The sequence below is a fragment of the Pleurodeles waltl genome, chromosome 1_1 (assembly GCF_031143425.1).
Source record: "Pleurodeles waltl isolate 20211129_DDA chromosome 1_1, aPleWal1.hap1.20221129, whole genome shotgun sequence".
Classification (NCBI taxonomy): domain Eukaryota; kingdom Metazoa; phylum Chordata; class Amphibia; order Caudata; family Salamandridae; genus Pleurodeles; species Pleurodeles waltl.
The window spans coordinates 588,565,072-588,586,727 of NC_090436.1; the positions used below are offsets into that span (position 1 = coordinate 588,565,072).

General features: G+C 45.0%; 1 pseudogene; it reads right to left on the reverse strand.

Moving 5' to 3' along the window:
* Positions 1-13,507: 13,507 nt before the first annotated feature.
* LOC138292097 (U1 spliceosomal RNA) lies at positions 13,508-13,648 on the reverse strand (annotated as a pseudogene).
* Positions 13,649-21,656: the final 8,008 nt, after the last annotated feature.

Below are 21,656 nucleotides of genomic sequence, written 5' to 3' on the forward strand. Positions count from 1 at the left end.
TTGAATCACCATAAAATTCCAATTTTGTTATTTGCCGATGATTCTCTCTTGATCTCCAGAACCCCTATGGGCCTCCAGGTACTCATGGACAAGTTCAGTTCGTTTTGCGGTGACTACGGTCTGGAACTTAACCATAGCAAAACTAAACTCATGACTTTGGGTTGTGGCCCCACCAAGAGATATTCAATATTTTACAATGGAACGCCCCTAGGTTTGGTAAACTCTATAGATTACTTGGGGGTGAGAATCAGCAACAATCTGCATTGGGGGGCCCAAATCGACAAAAGTTTGGCTCGCCTGGTACAGTCATCTGGAGCCATTCTTCGTTTTCATAAGTCTACTTCTGAGAGAGTGATTACTCCAATTATTAAAATTTATAGAGCAAAGGCACAAAGTGCTGCGGTCTATGGGGCAGAAATTTTGGGGTCCTCAAACACTGGCAGGCTTGCAGTGGGGGAAAACAATTTCGTGAGGTCTACTTTGGCCTGCCCTCGCAGTACCCCACTGCTGCCATTGTTCTGGGACCTTGACCTTCCACGCATCACAGATGTAGTTGCCCTACGACCTCTGCTTTTTTGGGTCCGTGTTTGGTCCACCCCTGAGTTATCTACATACAAGGAGTCTATCCAAGACATCTTGGATAGACCTAATGTACTCACCATTCCCTGGTTTAATCACATCTCTAAATGGTTTCACAAATTGGGTCTTAGTGAGCTATGGAGTCATCCAGAAAGTATAAGGAAGGAGCAGAAGAATCATTTGAAAACGGTATACTGGACTTACGTCAGGGAAAACTATCTGCTGTGCCTTACTCACGGCAGATTGACCTCACAATTTTTTGATTTTAAATGGTATCCGTCTTTTGAATCTTTTATGGATATAATTCTTGACCCATTAAGTAAGAGTTTATATATCCAGTTCAGATATGGTTGTCTGCCTCTCAAATCATATGGCAGTAAGTGGAGTGCAACTACAAGATCTGATTTATGTCCGAGCTGTACTCTTAATCCAGAATCCATTGTACATTTTATGTTTTTATGTCCTGCCTATTTGATTGCGCGTCGAAAGTGGTTACGGCCAGTGTGTAGGAATGTGGGGGTAAGACATTGTATTGTTGCCTTAAGAATTCTGATGAGGGAAAGTTCCCCCCCCTTGCCCTGTGCGGTTAGTAGGTACATTACAGCTGCCTGGCATGTACGTACTAATCACTTGGGGAAAGTTGCTGATGCGGAACTTACTTCCAAATAAGGACAACATGAAAAACTGACAATGGAATGTTTTAGTCATCAAATTTTAACCACACACCTAGACTGGAACAATACCCCATGATTGATTTAAATGACAGTCAGTAGGAGATTAGGTGTTTGGTTTTTATGTGTTTTAAGGCCGTAAAGGATGTTCTTTTTTATTCCTCTTATTTCCTTTTTAACATAATTTTTACTTATCTTTTATCTTTCTACCGGTGGTTGTTTTGCTTTTAGGGTTGAAAGTAACCAATAAAGCTATGTATGTACAAATATAACTGTGGGAGAAAACAATTTTGCGAGGGCTTTGATAGTGTGCCCCCGAAGTACACCACTGATCCCAATGTTTCTTGATTTGGGGCTAAACCAAGTAGCTGACTTAATTTCCCTATGACCTCTATTATATTGGATAAGGATTTGGACCACCCTGAATTGGATTTATACAAAGCATCATTGCTTGACCTGCTAAAGAGACCAAATGCAGCTATTATTCCTTGGATTAAATATGTGTCCAATTGGTTTTGTATCTTGGGGTTTGGAGATTATTGGGAGAATCCCCAAAAATTAGTGAAATCCCATAAAACTGCTTTGAAATCAGCTTACTGGTCCAATGTATGGAACAATTATATTTGTTGTAAAACTCATGGTCGATTATCTAATCTTTTTACTGATTTTAAGTGGTTTCCGCAGTATGAATCCTATTAAGATATTATACTAGATCTACAGGGCAAAGGTTTATGAGCTAGATTCCGTTTTGGGTCCTTACCAATGTTGTCTTTAACTTGCAACTGGGGGCCAATCACTACTTCAGATATATGTCCGGCTTCTGGCGGTGCCCCGGAAACAGATGAACATTTTATGTTTTTTTGCCCAACATATTTTTTTCCACAGTCAATATGGATTCGAAAAACCTGTAGGGAAATGGGGCTGGAAAATTGCAGTATAGCAATAAGGGTTTTAAAAAAGCCATAGATCAAATTAATTAATTTTAGCAGTCAGCAAGTTTTTAGTGGCAGCATGGCATATACGTGATCACCATTTCAATCAAGGACCCACGAAGCGTGCCCAGGCAGGATTTTAGATGAATACTCTGATATCACATGTATGTATTTATTTATGTGTTTTTTTTATAAAATTATTAAATCATTGTACAGATTATAAAATGAGATGAAATTTTTCTTTTAATGTATGTGATGCTTTCATGGTTAATTGACCGAATAAAGCTTGACTTGAATTGAAAAAAACAAAGAAACCTCTCATTAATTATAAAATAAGTACAAATCTACAAACACAAAAGCTCTAACTAAATACATGACAGTAATGCCAACCGTGAAACTCAACATATGAAAATATAAAACAGGCAGTTTACGCTCACTGTATTTCCCAAAAATGTTTCCTTGTGTGGTAACTTCTAAAACAGCCGGGCACACACAGCCCAGGCATTGAAGGGCATTCGGGGCAGTATATCCGGCTCTCCCTCCAGATTGATCTCCGGGAACATGCTCTACATTTCTTTGTGGGAAAGTCTTTTTTGGGAGTGGGAGGAATGTGATCTGGAAAGTGGCGATCTTTCAATCTACCCACTTCCTCCACCACTTCTACTCTAGGAACTGTTGCCTGTTCCACCACAATAAGGCTCTCTATCACTTACTCCTGAAATTTAACAAATGTCATCCTTGACTCAGGTGAACAATCCTTGAACACAATAAAAGCATTAAAAGTTGCCAAATGAAATAAATGTAGGGCCAACTTTTTATACCACACGTAAGACTTACGAAGAGCAGTGTAAGGTTCCAACCTCTGATCTACTCTATCAACACCACCCATGTGCCTATTTTAGTCCAAAATGCACGCAGGTTTGCGCACTTCCGCAACCTGACCCCAAACAGTCACAGGGGAAGTACCATCATCATGGATGGTAGATAGCATGTACACATCCCTCCTGTCTGAAAATTTCAGAGCTAGCAGCTCATTATTCCGCAAGGCACTGCACTGTCCCCTCTCAAGTTTTTTACAGACAAGCTCCCTTGGAAAGCCTTTCCGGTTAGAACGAATTGTGCCACAAGCAACAGTGTCCACTCTAAACAACTCCTTGAACAACTGCACTCCAGTGTAGAAATTATCTACGTACAAATGGTGACCTTTGTTAAACAGTCGTCTACCAAGTTCCCACACAATTTTTTCGCTAACTCCAAAAGTGGCCGGACAACCAGGAGGGTCAATACTGGAATCCCTACCAGTGTAGACCCGGAAATTATACACATATCCTATACTGCTTTCTGACAGCAAATACAATTTAATCCCATACCGTGCCCTCTTACTAGGAATGTAGTGCTTAAAAACTAAATGCCCCTTGAAAAGGACCAAAGACTCGTCCACACTTATCTCTTTGCCTGGAACATAGACCTCTGAAAACAGATCTACAAAATCATCAAGGACAGGCCTAATCTTAAAAAGATGGTCACAATCAGGGTGATGTTGTGGCAAGGCTAAAGCATTGTCTACAAAATGCAGCATACGAAGAATAAGCAAATAGCGATTATGTATCATAGTTGCAGGAAATATAGCTGTTGCCATCAAGGGACTAGTAGACCAATAAGAAGCTAGTGACGGCTTCCTGATCAACCCCATCAAAAAAGTCAAACCTAAAAACTTTGTCATCTCTTCCAGATATGTGGGAACCCACTGAGTAGTTCTAGACGTAGGCCTAAGTCTGGCAGCATTGTCCCTCAAATATTGCTCTGCATACAAATTAGTCTGCTCCACAATCTCTTCCAAAAATACATTGTCCATAAACAAGTGAAAGAAATGGACAGGCAAAAAGTTTTCCGTATCGTCTCTATACCCTGGGAGACCAGTAAATGCAGGTAACTGTGGCTGCTCCATGTTTGAGGCAATCCAGGTGTCAGATCTTCTAATGGGAAACCCATCAGCCCCAGGCTGCTGCACTCTTGGCACATCAATGTCCTCCTCTAAAATAGGCCCTTCATCTGCACTGAGAGTAGCTTCCTCATCAGAAAAATACTCTCAAACAGAAAACTCACTGCCAGAATCTCTCACTTCCTCCTCTGCCTCAGATGCAGAGTCAGTCTCGTAATCATGGTCTGAAGACGACTCAAAGAGCATGCCAACAACCTGCTGAGCGGTCACTCTGCGGCTAGCCATGATCCTCACTAACAACAAATGGATTGCCAACAACAACTAGCACTAAAATAAGTAATAAACAAAGTGTAGCTTTATCACAAAGAGTTATGTACAAAAAAACTATACCACTCACTTGCCTGAAAAAGCTACTCACCAGCAACTACTCTGCACAGACACAGCAATCACCAATGATATCCCACTAAAAAGAAAAAATGAAAAAAGCAAATTAGACATATGACAACACAAATATCATTGTGCACAAATCTAAGGACAATTTCACACACAATACTGCATTTAGTACACCACCTACAATCATGTCATTCATGCATGTCAACAATACTCCTTTGGAGTAAATTGCTTTCACTTACCTAAAACATGCAACTATGCAAACCGCAGGACAACTACTGCCAAAACCGCAAGGATCCACAGCAAAGGAAGCAAAAGCTTTGAACTAGAACAAAAAAAAGAAATAAACTGTGATAATCACAAATACAAATACTTCGCCAGTTGACAAACACCCCACCACCAAGAACTTAGAAATTGTTCCTGGTGCCTAAGTGGCTTCTGCCCCACTAGGATGGCAGATGGGCCTAAATAAAATAGGCTGATCTGCCTCCAAGGTGGGCAGAAATGGCCATCACTAATGTGCCCCCTTTGGGGGGCAACCATTGCCAAAGGTGCTGCCCCCCACACAAAACACACACACACACAGGATCGCTGGTGCCTAAGTGGCTTCTCCCCACTAGGATGGCAGATGGGCGTAAAACAATTGGCCGATCTGCCCCCAAGGAGGACAGAAATGGCCAAAAGCTCTGTGCCCCCTTTAGTGGGCGACCCTTGCCAAAGGGGGCAAACGGGGGGCACTCCCAGCACTAAACAAATAAAGGGGAACCCCCAAAGAAATCCCTGCCGTATTGGTGGTTTCTGCCCTCCTTGGGGGCAGATGGGCCTACAAAAATAGGCCCATCTGCCCCCAAGGGGGGCAGAGATGGCCAATCCAAAATTTCTCCCCTTTGGGGGAGCGACCCTTGCCCAAGGGGTGCCCCCACACACACAAAACACACACACACCTCACAATCCCTGGCGCCTAGTGGGTTTCGACCCCCCCGGGGCCAGATCAGCCATAAACATGGCCAATCTAGCCCCAGGGGGGGCGAAACATATAAAAAAATTATTGGCCCTGGGCCAGCGAGCCTTGCCTAAGGGGTCGCTGCCCTAAAAAAAAAAAAAAAAATCCCTGGTGTCTAGTGGTTTTCGCCCTGGCGAAATAAGAAAAAAAAATAGCCACCAATGGAGCGACCCTTGCCCAAGGGGTCGCTCCCTAAAATACATGCCAAAAACAATTTCCCTGGTGTCTAGTGGATTTCAGCCCCCACCCCCCCCGGGGGGCAGATCGGCCTGAAAAATCATCCGATCTGCCCCCAGGGGGAGCTGAAATATGGAAAAAATTAGCCCCCAATGGGCGCGACCCTTGCCCAAGGGGTCGCTCCCTAAAATGTATGCCAAAAATGATTTCCCTGGTGTCTAGAGGATTTCGGCCCCCCCTGCGGGCAGATCGGCCAAAAAATCGGCCGATCTGCCCCCGGGGGGGGGGGGGGGCAAAATTCAGAAAAAATTAGCCCCCCATGGGAGCCACCCTTGCCCAAGGGGTCGCTCCCTAAAAAAACATTACAAACATTATAAAAAATAACATCCCTGGTGTCTAGTGGATTTCGCCCCCCCCTCGGGCAGATTGGCTGAAAATTCGGCCGATCTGCCCCGAGGGGGGGCCGAAATTCTGAAAAAAATAGCCCCCCATGGGAGCGACCCTTGCCCAAGGGGTCGCTCCCAAATCTAACACCTAAAATAACTCCCTGGTGCCTAGTGGGGATTCCTGCTCCACGATCGCAGACCCTTTGCTTTCCCCCGTGTCTGTTTCTCCCCCTCAACCCCCAAAGAAGAAAGGACTCACCTTTTTGTTCCTTTCTCCTGGATGCACTGGAAGCAAATGGCTTCCAGCGCGTCCCTCGGCAATATTTGATGACGTTGGCGCACTGTAAGCGCACTGACGTCATCGGGTTGCCGGGGGGGGGGTGGGGGATGGAAGGGGAAGGCGTTCCCCTTCCATCCACAACCGGGGGTGTGGGTGGGAAGCCCAGTTCCCGGGTGCAGGACGAGGTGATCTCGTCCAAGGCACCCGGGAACCGGTGCCTTGGATGAGATCACCTCGTCCAAGGCACCGTACGAGTTAAGTCTACCACCACCTACTCCTCAAAAGTCCCCTGCATCGGTGTCCCCAGAAAAGAAGAACATCTAGGGTACTAATATGGGCATGTTTAGGCACAAGGGGCCCTAAGACCGCAACCACCCAATGGCACATTATTACAGTTGGAAGCCTGCAAAAATGTTAGTGCTGGACCTCCTGCCTTATTCTTTGTGGAAGGAGTGACATTCTTAGAATTTGTGGCATCAATCTCCTTGACATGAAAGTTTCCATGTCAAACCTATTTTGCTAGAGTTGCTGTTTCAGCGCTACATCACGATGTACTGCAATTGGTTGTACAAGCTATGCAGCAAAGTGTTGTTAAAATTATGCATCTGACAACAGACATGTTGACCAGTTGTCAGACTACTGATTACAAGTGCATCACTGCACACTGGATCTCTTTTGAGGGGTGAAGTAAAAGCTATCTACAAGTCTTGGACCTGAGGACATTTTTGAGAGCATTCAAGGGCATAGAACAGTGGCCGAGTTCACTATAGAAAAATAACATTACAGCTGTAAACATCTTGCAAATTTAGTAGCAAGGTGTCTGAAGGGCTATGACCCAGATGTCTCAAAATTGGATTTGTTTCAGCAGATAATGGGAGTAACATAGTCAAGGCCATGGCAGACAGTGGCTATTTCAGTGTCCTGTGTTTGGCGCACTGCATCAACCTGGCTGTGCAAGACTTTCTTGAGAAAGAAGGAATAATCAGCAACATACTGGCCACCTGCAGATGAACCTGCACTCTTTGCACCCTCTTTTTAAAGCCCGGAACAACTACAGATTACTCATTGCGCTAACAGAGTATCAAAGGCCTGATACAGGAGGTGCCAGTATGTTGAAAGTCAACCTATTATATGTTGCAACGTCTGTTTGAGCAGTACAGACAGATCAATGACTAAGAGGGGGGAATGCAATTAGGAAAGCTATGACCATGGATGCTGACAAATGGGGCCTATTCAAATACCTAACACAGATGTTGCTCCCTTTTGAGGTTTTTATGCGGAAAGTTAGCAAGGAGGACAGTATGCTGGGCCAAGCTATCCTTTTGTTTCATGTGCTACAGGAGCAGCTAAAGAAGGTGTCTGAAAGGTTCGCGCTCAGAGGTGTGAACAAAAACCCAGAAGCACATGCCTTGGTTAAGAGCCTAAGCTATCGCTTAACTTGTAATGCAAGGTTACAAAATGGCATTATCTCCTCCAAAGAGTACATCAGTGTCATACTACTTGATCCACATTTCAAAACATTCTTCCCACTTTTATTACTTTTTCTGAAGGGAATGTTTCAAAATACAAGTGATGGATTGTTGAACAATTCAGAGAATTGAAAGAAGAACGGCTGGAACTTAAAGTCCCACTCTGCAGTTCTGGAGTGCCACCTTCATCTTCCAGAAATGGCAGTCTTGTCTCACAGCAGCCAACACCAGTAAGAATCACACTGGCAACAACAGCATCAGAGGAATCAGACTCAACCTCTGCATTGGCTTAGTTTCAAGTGGCAGTTCTTAAGTCCAGTGCAGAGGCAAAGGCAAATAAGATCTTGCAATTGGCCGTACCAATGGCACTTCTGGTGGCTTTCCAGAGGCTTTCCCTGCAACATGCCTGGGCGTGGTTCTGGGCTGGGCCAAGACTCTATAAAAGAGAGCCAGCCCAACTCCCAGTGCTCACTATTCAGAGGTCCCGGTGCAGAGCAGCAGCTTCTTCCTGAGCTCCTGTCCCGGCGGCCTATTTGGATCTTCTAGTCTTCTGCCCTTCATCCTTCATTGGTGATCATTGTTCCAGGCGGTAAGACGGTGGTTGGACTGTCCCGACACCGTTGTCGAGAATTTTCATATTATTGGTTTAATTATTTAATGAGTAACAGATTACTTGCACGCTACCATTTCTTGACATTTATATGGTAGTTTACAAATCGGCAAGACGTACGATTTGTTTCATAAAGGTTTGACTTTGTTATTTATTGCGTGATACCATTTCTTGACATTTGCATGGTGGCTTAAGAATTGGCAAGAAGCGCAATTCGTTTTATGCTGTTTAAACATTGTTGTCCATTGCGCGCTACTATTTCTTGGTATCTACATGATGTCCTACGAATCGGTAAGACGTGCAATTAGTTTCATGAGGATTTAACTTTGTTGTTCATTGAGCGCTAACATTTCTTGACATTTGCATAGTGGCTTAAGAATCGGCAAAGAAGCGCAATTCGTTTCATTGTACTTTGATCTTGTTATTCATTGTGAGCTGTTATTTCTTGGCATTTACATCGTGTTTTATGAATCGGCAAGACGCGTGATTAGTTTAATGATGCTTTGACTTTGATATTCATTGCGTGCTACCATTTATTGGCATTTTTCATGGTTACACTCGAATCAGCAAGACGCACGATTCTCTCCTCGAGTTTAATTCATGTTGTTTATTGTATGCCACTATTCTAAGATATTTATTATGTAATATTCGAGTAGACAATCCTTTAATGGTGTTTACCATATTTATATATCTGCAATATGCGCAATTTGTGTTGAAACATTTTAAGAGTACACAGAAGGCCAGAGTTTCTAGATGCAATATTATATGATCCTAGTATGGATTCTCAAAACAGGATTTATATGACTGGTTTAAAACTTAGTCAGAATGTTTTTCTGATTCTCATGTAAAGGAAAGTACTTGAATAAGAAAGTTTTCATTTAATTCATCTTGATTCCTTTACAGGTATCCGGTCATCTTGAAACTTAGTCATCTTAAACTTAATTCTTAGATTGTTCATGTTTTCAGAATGACTAGGCTTAGAATCATAGTCTAGTATTGATTTCAGGAGATATAATTTTCATATTGTGTGTTCTAACCTTTTTCTCACTACAGGCCTTCTTTCCAGCTGTTCCCTTCCTAATCCCCTCTCCCCCTCTTGAACTCTCTCAGCCTCTGTGATTTATCTATCAGAGTCTTGGAGCTGATCAGTGGTGGACGTGTTGGGAATGTGCACAGACACCGAGGATCTGGTGACTCTGACATATCCCCTCTATCTCTACAAGTTTTTGGCCTTATTCTGTTGCAGGCACCTGGCCCACCCACACAAGTGAGGTATCATTTTTATCGGGAGACTTGGGGGAACGCTGGGTGGGAGGAAATTTGTGGCTCCTCTCAGATTCCAGAACTTTCTGTCACCGAAATGTGATGAAAATGTGGTTTTTTAGCCAAATTTTGAGGTTTGCAAAGGATTCTGGGTAACAGAACCTGGTCAGAGCCCCACAAGTCACCCCACCTTGGATTCCCCTAGGTCTCTAGTTTTCACAAATGCATAGGTTTGGTAGGTTTCCCTAGGTGCCGGCTGAGCTAGAGGCCAAAATCTACAGGTAGGCACTTTGCAAAAAACACCTCTGTTTTCTGTCAAAAAATGGGATGTGTCCACGTTGTGTTTTGGGGCATTTCCTGGCGCGGGCGCTAGGCCTACCCACACAAGTGAGGTATCATTTTTATCGGGAGACTAGAGGGAACGCTGGGTGGAAGGAAATTTGTGGCACCTCTCAGATTCCAGAACTTTCTGTCACCAAAATGTGAGGAAAATGTGTTTTTTAGCCAACCTTTTGAGGTTTGCAAAGGATTCGGGGTAACAGAACCGGGTCAGAGCCCCACAAGTCACCCCATCTTGGATTCCCCTAGGTCTCTAGTTTTCACAAATGCACAGGTTTGGTAGGTTTCCCTAGGTGCTGACTGAGCTAGAGGCCAAAATCTACAGGTAGGCACTTTGCAAAAAACACCTCTGTTTTCGGCCAAAAAATGGCATGTGTCCATGTTGTGTTTTGGGGCCTTTCCTGTCGCGGGCGTTAGACCTACCAACACAAGTGAGGTATCATTTTTATCAGGAGACTTGGGGGAACATAGAATAGCAAAACAAGTGTTATTGCCCCTTGTCTTTCTCTAAATTTTTTCCTTCCAAATGTAAGACAGTGTGTAAAAAAAGACATCTAGTTGAGAAATGCCCTGTAATTCACATGCTAGTATGGGCACCCCGGAATTCAGAGATAAGCAAATAACCACTGCTCCTCAACACCTTATCTTCTGCCCATTTTGGAAATACAAAGGTTTTCTTGATAGCTTTTTTTCACTCTTTATATTTCAGCAAATGAATTGCTGTATACCCGGTATAAAATGAAAACCCACTGCAGGGTGCAGCTCATTTATTGGCTCTGGGTGACTAGGGTTCTTGATGAACCTACAAGCCCTATATATTCCTGCAACCAGAAGAGTCCAGCAGAAGTAACGGTATATTGCTTTAAAATATCTGACATTGCAGGAAAAAGTTACTGAGTAAAATGTTAAGAAAAATTGCTGTTTTTTTCACCTCAATTTCAATAGTTTTCTTTTTTCAGTTGTTATTTTCTGTACGAAACCCTTGTAGGATCTACACAAATTACCCCTTGCTGAATTCTGAATTTTATCTTCTTTTCAGAAATGTTTATGTTTCTGGGATCCAGCATTGGTTTCATGCCCATTTCTGTCACTGATTGGAAGGAGACTGAAAGCACAAAACATAGTAAAAATTGTGTATGTCCCAGTAAAATGCCAAAATTGTGTTGAAAAATTGGGTTTTCTGATTCAAGTCTGCCTGTTCCTAAAAGCTGGGAAGCTGGTGATTTTAGCACCGCAAACCCTTTGTTGATGCCATTTTCAGGAAAAAAACACAAGCCTTCTTCTGCAGCCCCTTTTTCCCATTTTTAAAAATAAAATAAAATGTTCACTGTATTTTGGCTAATTTCTTGGCCTCCTTCAGGGAAACCCACAAAGTGTGGGTACCTCTAGAATCCCTAGGATATTGGAAAAAAAGGACGAAAATTTGGCGTGGATAGCTTATGTGGACAAAAAGTTATGAGGGCGTAAGCAAGAACTATTCCAAAGAGGCAAAAAAAGGCCTGGCACAGGAGGGGGAAACGGCCTGGCAGCGAAGGGGTTAATATGCAGTCACCTTTTGCCATGGTGTCTCCATCTGACTCTGAGTCTTCCTATGCTATTGTGACATCAATGAAGCAGGTGGGGTTGATGAGGCAGGTGAATCTGATGCACTACTGGAGATAGGGCTTCTTTGTGGGTGAATTTCACCCTTTGTTCCTCACCTTCCACCATGATTTGACCAGTTGTAGCTAAAGTATCACGGCTCTCCTCACCTTCACCACTGCAACCACCTTCCACATTTTTGTTTAGGTGCTCCTCCCACTGGATTGCATGCTGTTTTTTTATATGGGTCATCTCGCCTCCAGTACCATAGCATAAACCAAGCATACCTTGATGAACACTCATGCGGCATATAGAGCATATTGCAATGTTCTCCCATTTGCAAATAGTAAAAAAATCCCAAACTGGGGAGAAGTACTTTCTTACTAGACCACTGTTGATGCCTGAATAACTGATGGTAGGTAGGTGTGTCAATTGCTTCTTTGAAGTACATACGTCTACTGAGGTATGGGTTGGTGCAGGTGCTGCTGGAGCCTTAAAAATATGGGAGCTTGGGCTGCTGCCTATGCCACATTCCTCAGAGCAGTTTCTATAGTAATATCGGACTGCTCTGTGCCCGCTTCCCCAATTACTGGCTCATCATCGTCATCCCCCTCATCATCCCCTTCCATGATTCGAAGGCTTTTTGGAACATTTCTTTTTTCTTGTCTCTCCTGGCGTCTCCTGGACTCTGCTGTGATCCATTCTATGTCCATATCATCGTCAGCAGAACTGGTGCTTGGAGAAGATGGTGGAGTAGTGCCCTTCCTTTTTCTTGCTGGAGAACTGGGAGCCAGTGAGTTTAAAAGAGGAGATTGTTGCTCAGCAGGAACCTTGACCTCCTGTTCTGCTCCAACTTCAGGAAAATCTACTATTGCTGGCTGTGGCTGCTTTCCACTTTGCTAAATGTTTGAGTACTTCTTTGCTAAAGGGACAAATCAAGTTGGTGTAATCATGATTGCAATAGCGGCCTCATTGATAGACATGGTCTTGGGCTTAGGTGTGGGTGGTGCCGTAGGTTCAGGAGTGTTACTCTCAGGTTCCTCCCAGGAGGCACACATCTCCCCCAAAAAAGGTTGCAGTCAGCATTCCACTAGTTGAAAGCTGCTTCTTCTCACTGAACACTTTCTTAGGATCAACTTTCTTTGCGGCCATCTTAAAGTTCTCAGTTGGCAGTGACACTAAGCTGCACAAGCGGAAGAGATTAGAGGACTGAAATAACTGTAAGTGTACAGACCTTCTGGGCAGTACTGCAGGTGATGGGACTTCTCTTCTCTTGTGAAACTAAAAGCAACCAAGCAAGACTAAACATGTAGTTAGTGAATCTTTTCAATGTTACAGTTTGAAATAGTATAATATTAGTGGGGTTGCTTACCAATTTAATCAAACCCAATAAAGTCAAACCATACCACCAAACCATAAAATGTCATTCCAAATCAGCCAACATAACATGAATATACCACTATTTGCTTTATCTCCATCTGTTTTGAGACACCTGTGTTAGTCACAGATAGATGCATAGGTAAATGGAATAATTCTTTAAAAAAAACTATGACTGCAAGGTGGTCCAAGGGAAAGGGAATAATAATTAAAAAATTAATTATGCTCCTGATGTGTCTGCAGTGCACTACAGTCAGGGTGGCCAGGAGAAAGGGGAATTATTATACACCTAGAGAAACCGAATGCTGTAGCGCAGCTATGTGCCTATCATGGATAGTAGATGGAGGAAGGGATGGAGGAATACATGGATGAATGGATGAATCAAGGCAAAATGCAGAATTAAATACATTAAAATAATTAAAAACTTAAAAGATTACAAAAATCAAGGACCAGAAACAAGCATCCGGGGACTTTTTGCTTTCCTTTTGTCTTTCTTGTTACCAGAGATCAGAGGAATGCGCGAACGCAGTCCCCCACTACCAGAAATTATGCAGTTGAGTATCCAGCATTTAGGGACATCACAGGGGTTAGCACATCCAAAGTAAAATGGATGAGCATCACTAAGGGAGAACCACTTTTTTTTAAATTTCAAAAACCTTATTAAGTGCTAAAAGTAGGCAATACATAGGTTTTACAGAGTAGTACTGCTTCCGTTAGGAAGGGCAGTCCACTTCAACTTTGTTTCAAATATACTTTTACATTCCCGGTGGTTACATATTAAAGAAAGAAAGGTGTTTGGCTCCTTGGGGCAGTATGAGAAGTTCAATGGGAAAGAGGGGTTTAGGGTTTCCAGTTCTTCCTCTTTCTTACTCTCCTTGTTGTCCTTGGCTGTGCAATCTCTCAGTAGGTTGTTTACCATTCTGCGGAACGCTTCCCCGTTCACCATCTCTCCATGTGTAACCAATCGGGTTCTGGCATACAGGAGGGTGCCCTTTATGCAGCAGAGGATTCTCCAGCATCCTTGGATAACCTCCACTGAGTGTGTCTTTGGAAACAGCCCATACAGCAAGGAGTGGTGAGTAATGTTTGGGTATGGGATGTGGGCTACCATTTCTTGTCTTAAGGCTGCCCGCAGTCTCTGGACGAAAGGGCAGGCCCAGAACAGATGGTATGCAGTTTCCTCTGCAGGGCATCCCCTTGAACATTCTCTGTGTGGGCCCAGGCCCTGCTGTGCGTAAATTACCAAAATAGCAGTCCCCCTTTCACGGCCATCCATGCAATGTCTCTGTGCCTGTTGGTCAGGAACGGAGAAGATACATTTTCCCACACAGCTGCTGCTGTAGCAGGCGGCAGGTCGCTCACTGGTTCTGTGGTGTCCCTGGACCTGATTAGTCTGTGGATTGTTCTGGACACAGTTCAGCCAAAATTCCACCACAAACCTTTCAATCTCCTTGCAGTACCAGGGGAGGTCCCAGTTGAACAGTGTTGTATTCTCCCACTTATCCCATCCCAGTCTTCTCCATACCAAGAGCAGGAAGAAGTGGAAGACCCTGTAGGCTGAGTGGTCCTTGTTCTTGTTGAGCAGGGTTATTTGAATGCAGCCACCCACAAAGAAGGCCCTGAGGAATGCCAGGATGTCAGTGACTGCCTTTCCTTCCATGCGGTGCTCCTTTTGCATGACTGACCTTGTCATCATGTCCATCTTTGAGTGCCAAACAAAGTGGAAAACCATGCTGTTTACAGCCCATGCTACACTGGCCAGGAGTGGCCAGGCCTGTGTCACATACTGTAGTACATGCAGTGCATTGTTCGTGAGCACCTGAGCCTTACCTTCACTGCTCAGGTTTCTCAGGCTCCAGAGCCTCAGTTTGTGTTTGCCTTTGGCCAGGTGTTCATTCCATCTTTTCACCGCTGTTCCTGGCCCCCCAAGCCAGACAGAGAGTATCCTTACCAGTCCTGCCTTAATGGGGAAAGGGAGAGGCTTGTTGCATAGGTCCCAGTGGCTGAAGAGCTTTGCCTGCGATTGGTCCACATTGATCTTTGCCCCGATGCTTTTCCAAAGCCTTGCATGCCTCCAGGAGGAACTGTATCGATTTCCCATCTATACAGAAGAGGGTGACGTTGTACACATACAGAGCCCACTTAACTTCTTTCTTTGCGTCTCCTGGTGTTGGGATCCCTCTGATGCTCGGGTTCTTCCTTATGTACTCGGTGAGTAGCTCTATAACCAAAACAAACAGGAGGGTAAGAGCGGGCAGCCTTGTCTTACCCCAGACCTGATAGAAAAATGTTCTGTTTTCCAACCACTTACAATGACTGAACTGAATATATCTGTTTACATTGTTATAACATGATTTCAGAACCGCTTCCACAGCCCGAAGCTCTGCAGTACCCTCTCCATGAACTTGTGGGAGACACAGACAAAGGCCTTTTCCTGATCGAAACAGACCAGAGCAGCAGGGATATTTCATTTTGCGATGTACTGGATCATGTCCCTGATCAGTGCTAGGTTATCCGCGACCCTGAGTCCTGGAACCCTGCAGGTTTGTTCTGGGTGAATTATCTCTCCCATAGCGCCGTTGAGTCTATGTACCATTGTCTTGGCCAGGATCTTGTGGTCCACATTCAGAGATAGATGTCACATTTCTTCCCTTATGATTACACAGGAGCTTGATCATTCCCTCCCTTAAAGTGTGGGGCATCATTCCATCCTGTTCCATCTCATCATACAGCTCCAGAAGGTCTGGTCCCACTAGATCCCACAATGAAGCGTAGAATTCAACTGGCAGACCGTCACTACCTGGTGTTTTTCCTGGTTTGAGGGATTTAACTGTGTGGTGCAGCTCCTCCAAAGTGAGGGGGCTTGAAGGACTTCCCTTGATGTTGTGGAAACCTTTCTTGGGATACCTGACAAAAACTTTTCTGCCTGATCCCCCCTGGTCTTTTCTCTGAGTAGAGCTCCCCATAGATGTCTGTCACAACCTTCCTAATGTCATCCTTGATGTCACATAAAATTCCTTCCCTGTTGCGCAGTTGAACGAGAGGGGTGTGCAGGGATTGGATGTTCCTTAAGAAGAAGGAGTTGCATTTCTCCACTTTTTCCAGGTTCTCCACCTTAGAACAGAAGATGATCCTCCTGGATTATTCATGAAAGTGCTCACTCAGCTCTTTCTTGACTTCCTCCAGAGGGTTCATGGTGTTCCATCCCCGGAGTTGGAGGTCGTGCAATTCTTGCAGCTGTGGCTGCAGTCGGCTGAACTCCTTCCTTCTCCCCCTTGCTGCTTTTCTGCCCACATTCTTAATGAAGTCCTGAATCCTGCCTTTCACCCAGTCCCACTATTCCCCTGTGGACTGGAAGGTGTCTTTCATGCCTTGCCACTGACTGTAAGTCCTCAGCTCCTCCTGTACATCCACTCTCCCCAGCGGAGAACTATTCAGCTTCCAGGACCTGCCAGGAACATGCATGTCACTTCCCCCTGGAACTTCATAGCCCTGTGATCAGAGAAGTGCACCATTACCATGGAGTTTTGCCTGATCCTCACTGATTTAGAAGTGAAAACAAAGTCTATCCTGGAGCGCAAGGATCCATCAGGGCAGCTCCAGGTGAAGTTCCTGGCATCCAGCCCCATTGATCCAATGACATCTGTCAGGGAGGCCTAACCTATAATCTCAGCCTGTAGTTTTGCAGCATCATCCATCCATCCTTCCCCAGCCCTGGTCCCACATCGACCACCACTTTCTAGAATACAGTTGAAATCCCCACCCATCATGATTGTTCTTGAGGTGACCAGCTGTGGTCTGAGGCACTGGACCAGCTCTCGTCTCTTACCTAAATCAGAAGAGGGGTACACATTAATCAGTCTAACTGGCTCTCCTGCCAACCAGCCGTCAATGACAAGAGCCCTGCTGCCTTTGGTGACCAAGTCCATTGTGAAGCACTTCCCTCTGACTAAGGTAGTGACTCCTACAGACCTAGTGCTTTTCTGCCCAGACCAAAAGGAAGGCCCAAATGTTCACTGCTGTTCTAAGTGTGTGTATGAAGCTGCAAAGGGGATGGAGCATTCCTGAATCATATACAAATCACATTCCTGACTGGAAAGAAAGTTCAAGGGGGTAGCACATCTGCACTTGTCTCTGATACTTCCCACATTTATGGAAAACAATGAAATAGCCATCTTAATTAGTGTTCAAGAGCTAAACTTAGACTTAAATACTAATTATCAAGTCAAAATAATTAGCGGCTTATACAGAGTGACAAGGCTACTTACAGAGCTCGTTAGGCTCCTGGCGATTCTCCGGTGCTGGGACTTCTGTCTTGGCCACAGTTGCTTGGTGCTTCACTGAGGCTGGCTTGAGCTCCTGGCTGGTCTCGGACTCTTCCTCCTTCAGGTTGGCGGGTAGGCCTTGCTCTCTGTCCCCCATGGTGGCCTCCTCCTGATCGCATGTTGCTGGCGAAGGTGGTGAGGACACCTCCACAACGCTTGTCAGTACCCTCACCTCCTGCAGCACTTTGGTCACCTGGTCCAGTTGGTCATCTGGCCCCTCCTTTTCTAGTTCTGACTCCTCAGGATTGGAGTAGGGGTTGTGGTTGCTCAGGTGTTTCTTTCTGGTATTTTTTGTTGCTTGTGGGGGACTGTGCCTCCTTTTTCTGTGTTCCTGTTTCATCCAGGGCCCTTTTTCCTGGATCTCAGTGGTAGGTTGGGGAGTGTCGTCTGTTGGCCCAGAGAGCCCGCTGCTCTCTTGGATGGCAGTCCTTTCTTCTTCGGTGGTCTGTAGCTCCGGTGCCTGGGTGGGGTCCTGGTCAGGTTTGGCTTGCTCCTACCTAGGGCCTTTCCTCCTGCCAGTTTCCATGGTCTTCCTGGAGGCTGGGACTGGAGGGCTGGCCACGGCAGCCTCCTCTTGTGTGTTTTGCCACTGAGGTTTGGCTGCCTGGGCAAAGGACTTGGCTCTTTGTGGACAGTCCTTGCAGCCAGGTTCCCACAGCCCCACAGAGGTTGCAGGGGGCTTCTTTTTGCATGCCTTGGCTGTGTGTCCTTCCCTTTTATAGTTTTTGCACACTTGCACAGTGCAATCTTTGACTGTATGGCCCGGTTTGCTGCACTTGTTGCACAGTTTGGGCTGCCCGGGGTAGTAGAAGTAGCCCTAGTCGTGCCCTAGGGTAAAGCTGGAAGGTGGGTGATGGATTCCATCTGGGGCCAATGGGCCCGCTTTCAGCTTCACCATGACTCTCCATTTACCATCCCAAATGTCATCCCTGTCCAGGTTGCGGGAGGGTTCTTTCGTCACAGTGTAGTGGCGGTGCAGGAAGGTGGTCAGATCCTGGATATTGAAGTGCAGATTGTAGTCATGCACGGTCATTTTTGTGACCTCCATCACGAGCTGGCACCCCAGGTGGAAGTCAGAGAAGGGTTTCTTGTCCTGTCTTGACCAGCACATCTGCCAGTAACTCCTGCTGATTTGTCCTGATATGAACGTCAGAAGGTATGTGCCTTTTGGTACATCTGACAATGTGTACCAGATCTCTGCTGCTGTGAACCCCATCTTGGTCACCAGCAGCTCTGTGGCGGTCTTCCTGCTCGGATGCAGTGTGGAGCTGTTAGCTTCCACCTTCCTCTGCAGCTTCACCGTGTTGTGGAACCAGGGGGTCAGCGGTCTGCTCATTTTGCCTGTGCTGTTGTGGTGTGCCTTGGGGAAGGTCCTATAGGAAGTTGCAACAGGTAGGTACTCCTCAGGCCTGTGCCTGGTGACTGGCAGTGGTTTCCTTCAGGCAGGCAGGGAAGCTTGGCAGGCAGGGAGATCTCAGTAGCCAGGCAGCTCCAGCGGGCTAAGAAGAGGTTTCACCAGATAAGCAGCTCCAGCAGGCAGGTGAAGTCCACAGCAGGCAAGGCTCAGCAGACAGGTGAAGGTCCACAGCAGGAAGGTCCAGCAGGCAGGTATCTTCAGCAGGCAAAAGCTCCAGTAAAAACACTTCAAAGTGTCCTTGTGTGCATATAGCACCAGGTAGCTCTTTGGCAGAACAGTGACCTCTAGTGGACACTAAAGGTACTTCAGGCAAGGGGAGATCGTGGTGTTTCCCCTGTTGGGGGCTGTTTTCAGGATATCACCCTTCATCAGCGAGGCTAGCTTGAATCCAGTGGCATAGAGAGCCCGGGACCCACGTCTGGGCATTCTCGGGGCACTTAGGGTGACAAAAACAAACAAACACAAATGATGGACGGAATCCAGAAACAATCAAATATCCACCCACAGTCATAGATCTGGGTTTAATTAATCAATTCTTTTGATCACCATGCTGCCCCAGTTTGGACCCAGCCAAATGCATATCAGTCTTGACGCTGTTCTCCATGGGAACAGTCCAGTCTGAACTGCCAGGCCAGGTCCTACCTGGACGGCAAACAAGCATCCTGGGACCGGTTTCAGGATATCACCCTTCATCAGTCAGGCTAACTTGAATCCAGTGACCTAGTGAAACCAGGACCCACGTCTGGGCATCCCAGGGCACCTAGGGTGACAAAAGCAAACAAACACAAATGATGGAAGGAATGCTGAACCAATTCAGCCCTAGTCACCGATCTGGGTTTAATCCATCAATTCTTTTGCTCACCATGCCACCCCACATGGTCAGACAATAGCAACAAGGATCAAGAAGGCATGGGGAACAAAGAACACATTCAAGTGTATGGCAAAGGTACACTGGCTGCATGCACAAAATGGCTGCCAGCCACATGATCAAACAAAAACAAAAAGGAGGCATAGTGAACAAAAAACACATGCAAACCTAAAGCAAAGACACACTGGCTGGATGCACAAAATGTCTGCCAGCCACATGATCAAACAACAACAAAAAGGAGGCACAGGGAGCAAAAAACACAAGCAAGCCTATGGCAAAGACGCACTGGCTGGATGCACAAAATGGCTCCCAGCTGCATGGTCAAACAACAACAAGGAGCAAGTAGGCATGGCAAACAAAGAATACTGCAAGGCTATGACAAAGGCACACTGGCTGGATGCACAAAATGGCCACCAGCCACATGGTTAAACAAAAACAAGGATTAAGGAAGCATGGATAACAAAGAATACATGCAAGCTTATGGCTGCATGGATAACAAAGAATACATGCAAGCTTATGGCTAAGACACTGGCTGGATGCACGAAATGGCTGCCAGCCATATGGTCAAACATTAACAACAAAAAGCAAGGAGAAGAAAGAACACATGCAAGCCTATGTCAAAGACATCTTGGCTGCATGTAGAAAATTGCCACAAGCCACATGGTCAAACAATAACTGAAAACAAGGAGGCATGGAGAACAAAGAACACATGCAAGCCTATGGTCAAGGACTAGACAAAATTGCCGCTGAGTACATGTCATGATGAACAAGGACAAGTGGTGGATGATGACAAACACACACATACACACACACACACACACACACCGGCCTTAAGGAGGCATGGTGGTAACACTGAAGAAAACACTAACATTAATTCAGCAATGCAAAGCCAGAAAATTAACAGAGCTATACATATTTTACAACAACACACATCCTCCTATGCTATCAAATATTACCCCACTATCCAGCATTTTCTATTTAATCAAATGTCATCCTTGCCTTAAATGAAAGTTTAAAAACCTATACTACTGAAACATTTATTTCTGATGACTACTTATACTGGGCCTACTGGCTAGATGGCCCTTTGGAAATCTAGGCCACATAGTAAAGTAATATTGGAAATGTTAAAAAATTACACAATATACTAAGTTGTGCAACAATTTCCCTTTACAAAAGATGAAAAATCAATGAAATGCAAAATAAATAATAACTAGGCCCATACTTAAACTCCAAGCTAACTACCACTACAAAATGTAAAAGTCAAGAAAAGTACAAAGAAATACTGGTGCATGCCCAAGCAAACAAACAACGCCCTTATGCAATAGTTTTTTTACTTACCTGTGTGATTTCACAAAAACAAAGTCATTAAGTCCAAAGGTATATCCAGGAGACAAAGAGAGAGATCTTTCCAACTCGAAATCCAAAGGAAAAGTGATCAGGAGATGGACAAAGCACTGGGAGAATCCTGCTGGACAGGAACAGGAAGCTGGAGTTCCTGGGGTACTTCTTTCCTGGTTGAACAAAAAATAAAAGGCTTCACATACTGAAAAACAACTTGAAGGGTCCATTGGAGAAGAAAATCTATCCACAAAACACTTTTTGACAAGATTTAAACGCATCTTGAGTAGAAAATCTACTCCTGCTGCGTTTGCACTCAAGAGCTGAATTGTTTTTGCCACTGTTGCAGCCTGAAGCAGTGCAAGTGAACGTGAAAACTCTCCTGCGTGGCTGGAAGCAGCACCATGAGAAATGAAGTATTGCGCATGCGGCTGAATGCATCAGGTTTAAATAAAAAGTCATGCAGGCGCTGACTAGCAGCCCAAAAAAACAAATCTCACGTGGATAAATGAACTCCACTGTGCTCATATGTCGGACTTTGGGAACTCTGTGCTACTCCGCAAAGTACTTGAGTTCTGAAAAATCGAGCAGAGCAGCGTATTCCATCTGGGCCTAAAAAATACAAGTCCCAGTACTGATGACTGCAGCAGTCCTAGATTGAACAAACAACATGACAAAGTAATTTGTCTTAAGTTGTGACATTTCTTGG